The following is a 7,333-nucleotide window of genomic DNA, read 5'->3' on the forward strand; positions in this document are numbered from 1 at the left end:
TATTTGTGATTCCTTTCACGATAAGAGCACACAGCTTCATCATCGCCTCATCAGGGTCCATCTTAGGTATACTTTCAGTTTCTGAGTCATCATCACTATCAGAACTTGATGACTCAGTATCAGACTTTGTGATGAGAGCCTTGCCCTTGCCTTTCCTTGAGGCAACAACTTTGGGACTTTCCTCCTCAGCCACAAAAGCAACTGTCCTTGACTTTCTTCTATTCCTCTTCCTTCTTTATTCCATCTCAAGTTCATGAGTCTTGAGCATCCCATAAATTTCATCAAGAGTTGTTTCATCAAGATTATAGTTGTCTCTTATTATTGTGGCCTTGAAATCCCATCTTTCAGGAAGAGCTAACAGGAATTTAAGATTTGAATCTTCAATATCATACTCTTTGTCAACTAGTGACAAATCATTTAAGAGTTTGACAAATCTGTCATATAAATCAGTTAATGACTCATCAGGCTTTGAGTCAAAGTGCTCATACTCTTGAGTGAGTATAGTCTTCCGGTTCTTCTTGATTGAATCAGTTCCCTGACACCTTGTTTCCAAAGCATCCTGTGACGACTGAGAATTTTTCGACGTAATTAAGTCAATAAAGTATGATTTATGTGATGTGAATATAATTATGTGATTAAGTGTTGATTAATTATCTTTACTGTATATTAGAATCTATGAACGTAAGTAAAAGCGTTTCAATTTAAAGAGTCGGCTTATGAGTTAAGCTGTATTGTCGGGCCGTCAGGTAGAACAGAACCCGTCCTAATATGGGTTTTATAGTATATGAAATGTGAACTATGTGTTATTATGTGAAATGAAATGTTTAAGTAAAGTATTGCGTCCTAGTGACGTGTTGATCGTTAATAAGAAGCGTAATCGAAATGTTGAGCGTCAGCCCGTCAGGATGAACGTGACCCGATACGCGTAGAAAAGGATAAAGATTAAAGAAGGACAAATTTTCTGATCAGACATGAGTTGTTATATGTTCGTATGTGTGTGATTGCTTGTCTGTGTGCATGACTACGTGATCTGTGACATTTTTATAAATTTAAGGGAATTATTTGATTTAAATAAAGGTTTATTTAACCTTCGCGCATTTTTATAAAATTATCTGAGTAAGATAAAAGCATGGGATTTGTTCTGTTATTGTCATAATAGTCCTAGAGACTTTTTAAAAATGAGGGATGGATTTATTTGTTGGTCGTTGCATGTAAATTAATTTTTATGTGATAAAATGCTATTACTAGCATGAACTTGCGAAAATCATATAAAATCAACGTTCGCTCAAAAGTTTATTATGAGAAATGGTTGGAAAGCTAATTTCGAGATCTACATATTAAAATTGTCATTTGCAATAATTTTCGACTTTCTGAGAGAGATATATTTTATATTTGATTTTTATTTTAATTGAGTAAAAAGAAAAGTTAATCAAACTCAAAAAGGGATTTAGTAGATTACTAAAATGCCCTTGGCCCTAATACAATATAAATTCTCTCCCCCCTTTCTTCCTTTCTTTTCCCGTGATCACTCTTCCCCTCTCCCTCACTTTCTTTTCCTCTCTCTCTCTCGAACACTCTCACTCTCTCTCTCGGCTCTCTCCATCTCTCTTCTCTCTCTCTTGCATGCAACACCCAATATTCACTCAAACACAAAGATATTACCATCTATAGCCTCTATTTTCGGTATACTTCTCAAATTCCATTTGCATGTAAGTGTTTGTGTAAGAGTTTTTGATAATCATCTCTATGGTTGTGTTCAAGGAAATTAATTTCTTGATACAAGATCATAAGAGTAGATTCAAGAAGATTTTATGGTTTAAAACTCAAGAGGAGACCCGTTACGGGAACTCTTAAGTTCGACCACCACCGGCCATGATCCAAGGAGAGCCGGTGGAATTTTAATGATGTGTTAATGTGATTTTGAGCCTTGCATGTTTTGGTTCTTGAAAGTTCAAAAAGGGTTTTTGGTATTTCCTTTGCGATTTGAGTATGTGATTGAAAATGGATTGTTTTGATTGTTTGATGTGTGTGTAAGTTATTTGATGCTTAGGAAATCAAATTTGAAGGTTGCATGTGGGTTTTTAGTTCGGCATTGTACTAATAAAAAGGGGAATTAGATTTGATGGCTTGATTTTAGTGTAAACTAAGCTTATTTAATGTAGAATATGATTACATGTTAGTTTTAAAGAAGGACAAGTAATGCATGTCATTGTTCGATCTTTAAGATTGTAAATCATGATTTAGCCGAATGAAAAGTGGGTTTAGAAGAGATTGATTTGATGATTAAGTGAATGCATGCATGTTGATTGAATAAGGTTTGAGTCATTAGGTGATGTTTGGTTTTGTGCTTCGAAAATTTTGATGAAAATGACTTGAATGACTAAGTTAAGGTTTAAAACAAGTTGGAAATGTGATATAAAACTTTGCATGTCAAAATTGATCATTGCATGTGTGATTTATTGAAAAACCCGAATGGGTCATATGGTTAATAGATAATAAAGTGGATTTTTGTGAGAATATATGCTAATTATCTTAGTTACTAATAAGAACTTGGTTGCATGCCTTTGATTGGATTATGTTATGTTCGAATTTGATAATTAAAGAGGGTGTTGAATTTTGATTCAGTTTTTGGATTAAAAGAATGCAGCGTAATTGCGAAAAGGCCCTTGTAATATGCTTACCAAAGAGGTTTATTGTGTTTGATTATATGAGATTGAATTTGAGTATACGTGGTTGTGTTTTATGTGTATAGCCGAATGGAATAAAAGTAGAAAAGTGAATGAATTGGTTCCAATACCTTGCTAAGTAATTGCATGTGAAATTCTAGGAGATAGGTGACTTATTTGTGGTTGTTGTGGTTTGAATTAAAGAATAAAAGAAAAGGAAATAAAGTGGTTTATTATCAAAGAACTCTAAGTGACAGTTATGGTCGCAAAAGATTTAGTCGTGAATAAATCATGTACTCGTAAGAGCTATACCAGTATGATTTAAGTCGATTGTCGAGTATATATAAAGGTGTAAAGGTTAAGAATAAAGTATATGATGTGTGATGTGCTATGTGTTTATGTGTATAAGCTATACTCGTATATTGAGTCAAGAGTACAATCGAGCTATCGTATTGAGTGATCGTTCCTGGAACGAGAGTTGAGAAACTGATTAAGATTTTGGTTTTTATTGTAGATTCGGAGCGTGAGGGCATTCAGGCTAGGAAAGGAAAGGGTATACTAGGTGGCAGTAGTTCAACCTTCAGGAAAGTGAATTCAGGAAAGTAACTCTCATTACTTGTGAAAATGGTTATAGAGAGGTTATTGTTCATACCATGTAGAGTATGGAACTGTTTAATTAATGAACCCCTGTTAATGACTTGAGATACCCTGTCTTTGATCTTGTTAAACTGTTAATGATAAGCTTACTGATTCGACCCTTTGGTAACCTGTCTTTTCTGTTCAAGATATTTGTTAAGCCATGAACTGTTATAAACCCTATAATTACCTTTACGAACCATTTGTAATGATACCTTATTTCTTGATCACCCTATTGATCCTTGAAACAGATATTGATCCTTCTAATTTAAGTACCTTGTTATCCCTGATTCAGAATCCTTGGAGTTGTTCCTTGCTTGTCTTTGAATCACTTCCTTAACTTTGAATTCTTGAAATTTGACTTAAGAATGAGTTTTGACTTGAAAGAGTCCGAATGATTTCATATTCTTGGTAATGATAAAATGAATTTAGAAAATCTACTTTTTCCAACTCAAGGTTTTCCAAACGAATTCCTGATGGATTGGATTGGGACGTAAGAGGATAGTGGGACTAGTCCAGTCATGGTAAGAGGCTAGCGGGGCTAGTCCAACTTAAGGCTGAAATTATGCCGATTGGTACCTTAAAGACCGGATGGAGATCGGTACGGACTGATCACCCGTATTATAATGAAATGAAAGATAAAGTAATCCAATCAAGGGTTCTATATTGATTACTTAAAATGGAACTGAAACTTCCTGTTCAATAATTGATTCTTGAAAATGAAAAATGGTTTATATTGTTGTGAAAAGAGTTGATCGTGATAATTTGAAGCTTAAAGCTCGAGAACCCTGATTTTAAATCTGTTGATCATCTAATTGATTCCATATGGTGAAATATTGTTGCTTTCCTTTTTCTGAAAGATCTGTTCTGATCCTTTAATGATTTGTGATGAATGTCGGCTTTCACCCTGCTTTGAGCCTTGTTCCTTGAAAGCCTCACATTTTTTTCCTTCATAACCCTTCCTTAACCAAAAAGATGGAAATCTGCCACCGAGAGCAAATAAAGTAGAATGCCCTGAGATTGGTAAAGTATATTGTGGATTTTATATCATAGAACTGCTTTATAGTTACTTGCTGAGTGTTATACTCATATATTTTGTTTTAATCTAACCATGGCAGTTAAGCAAGAAGATGGCCAGGCTTAGGCGCACTGCTCGTAAGAGCGTACCTGGTGGTCCCTATCGTGTAGAGTGCTTCCGGTTGCCAGAGCAGGTAGTGGTATTTCTGAGTGAGCAAGCGCTTAGAAGGAAAATTGTAAAGATACAATGGGTTATCTATCGGTTCCAAGCCAGAATCGATTATATTTATTTATTATTATTTTGGGGTTGTAAGTTATATTTTCTGATTGGTAGTTGTAATCTTGTCTCATACTTTATCATGTTTGATCCTGTTAGTAGTTAATCGGGGTTTATGCTTATTTAATTATTAGATTAATGGTGTGTGGGTCCTCATTTCCTAACCCCGAGATTGAGGGCATCACACATCGCATATCTCTTTTGCAGTCTTGCATTGAATTACCCTGTTTGACATGAAATTATCAATGGCACTATGCAGCAAGTGTTTTACCTTTGCATCCTTCACAATTGATGAGATATCTTCAGCAGTGTAATCACTTTTATCCTTTGGTACAGACTTTGTTGGCTGACCTGCAACTTCCATAGAGAGTTTGGTTGGCATATGTGGTCCTTCATTACAACCTGTCGAGATATTCTGGATCTGTAGCTTCCAGAAACATAGCCATCTTCACTTTCCATATGGAATACTCAGAAGGTTTCAACATGGGAACTCTTATAGTCTCATATCGACTATGGGTTATGGTTTTTGGAGGTTCTTCAGTTTTGGTGGGCTTGGTTGGAGTTTCTTCTTTAGACATGATTGTTTTTAGATCTTAAACTGTTTGTGTGTAACAGATTGCTCTGATACCACTTGTTAGGTCACACACACTATAGAAGGGGGTTGAATACAGTGTTTAGCACAATCAAATCAAAATTAAGAACACAAGTAACTGAACACAGATTTTATTCAACACAATAAACTCTGTTACAATATGGAACTGTCCTCTCTCAGTGATGAACAAATTATCACGAGAGCTGCTAGGGTTACAAAGAATAATAACTTCGATAATGATAACACTTATAGTGTAAACCCTATGCCTGTGTTTATATACTACACAGTTACAAGATAATGTTCTAATTGATATGGAATATAATTCTGCTTTCTAAAATATATCAACTAGTTATCTTTTCTTCCAAGTATTTTATTCTTCATAGAATTCATTCTTCATGCATATTTCTTTCTGTCTTAGTCTCGATCTTCTTTCCTTTCAATCAGCCACCTGCCTTATCTGACAGTCATCTTAAGTCCTGATATTATCTCCTGATAAATATCTTCTGATAACTTAAGTTCCGATAACTTAAGTTCTGATATCTTAAGTTCTGTCTTCAGTATAAGTGCTGATTTCTAGTTAAGTACTGATTTGCCCTGTTAGGTAAGATCTGAAAACTAAACACAAATCATATTACACATGACATTATCAAATATATCTAACAGTGATGGCATAAACTCTCGTCGGAGGTGATGGAGTTGAACTCGCCGGAATTATTGTGAAATGGTGAACTCGCCGGAATTGGTGTGAATCGAATGAGTTCTCCGGAATTGATTTAAATTAATTTTCCATTTGAAGAAATATAATTAGAGGAGATTTAGTATGAGAGATGTGTGTGTATGTATATATATATATTATTTGGAATATACATAATATGGATGAGTATGTATGTAGTTAGAGAATAAAGTTAAGTATGAGTGTAATTTTTTATAAGTGAATGAAATTGAATGAGGATTATAAAGAGAAAGAGATGAGGGTGAAAAATTGAATGGTTGGGATGAAAGGATTGAGAAATAAATGAATGATCAAGATTAATTCAAGTTGACAATCCATGTGCTTTCTTCTCAGCCAATAGAAGTATGACAAATGGCAATTCTGAAATGTACTAAACTCGACCAATAATGGTCAAATTTACTATTTTCAACCAGATTTAGTCGAAAATAAAACACGGGTATATTCTACCATTTTTGGTCGAATTTAGCAGTTTAATTTGACTAATTTTGGTCGAATGTAGCACCTAAATTTGACCAATTTTGATAGAATTTAGTAACTAAATTGAACAACTATTGTAGTATTTAATGCATATGACACATATATTTGTTATAATATTTAAGATTTTAATATTTAAATAGATTGATTTTTCACATACACTCTTAATTTAAATATATATTTTTGTGATATGACAAAGTGTTAAAAAAATATTTAGTTTCCTATTTTAACATTCAACCAGTAGTTTAATCGTCATTTATTACTAGTGTCTAACCCTATATTGATATTTTATTTTATTTTAAAAATATATGTTAATGATCCAAACATACGGATGTCAAGATCTATATATTTTGGTTATGATAAAATTTTTAGAAATAAAATAAATTAATTTTGTCTGTTATTTTAACAATCAACTAATAGTTTGAATATTACTTCTAACTAGTGTTTAGTCCCATATTAATGTTTCAATTTTTTTAAAAAATATATATAAATAATCCAACCGTATGGATATTAAGATTTATATATATATTAATGATATCACAAAAAAAATTTAAAAAAATAAATTAATCTAGTTTGTTATTTTAACAGTTAACAAGTAGTCTCACCAGTATTTTCTAACTAGTGTTTAATCTTATATTTATGTTTCGATTTTTAAAAAAATTATTATGAATGATCCAACTGTACGGATGTCAGGATATATATATATATATATATTGGTGATGTTACAAAAGTTTTAGAAAAAATAAATTACTTTTGCTTGTTATTTTAACAATTAACCAATATTTTGAATAATACTTCTAACTATTGTTTAGTCTCGTATTCATGTTTCAATTTTTTTAAAAATATATATGAATAATCCAACTGTACGGATGTTAAGATTTATATATTTTAATAATATCACAAAAATTTTAGAAAAATATAAATTTATTTAGTTTGCT

The sequence above is a fragment of the Apium graveolens genome, chromosome 4 (genome assembly GCF_009905375.1).
Source record: "Apium graveolens cultivar Ventura chromosome 4, ASM990537v1, whole genome shotgun sequence".
Classification (NCBI taxonomy): domain Eukaryota; kingdom Viridiplantae; phylum Streptophyta; class Magnoliopsida; order Apiales; family Apiaceae; genus Apium; species Apium graveolens.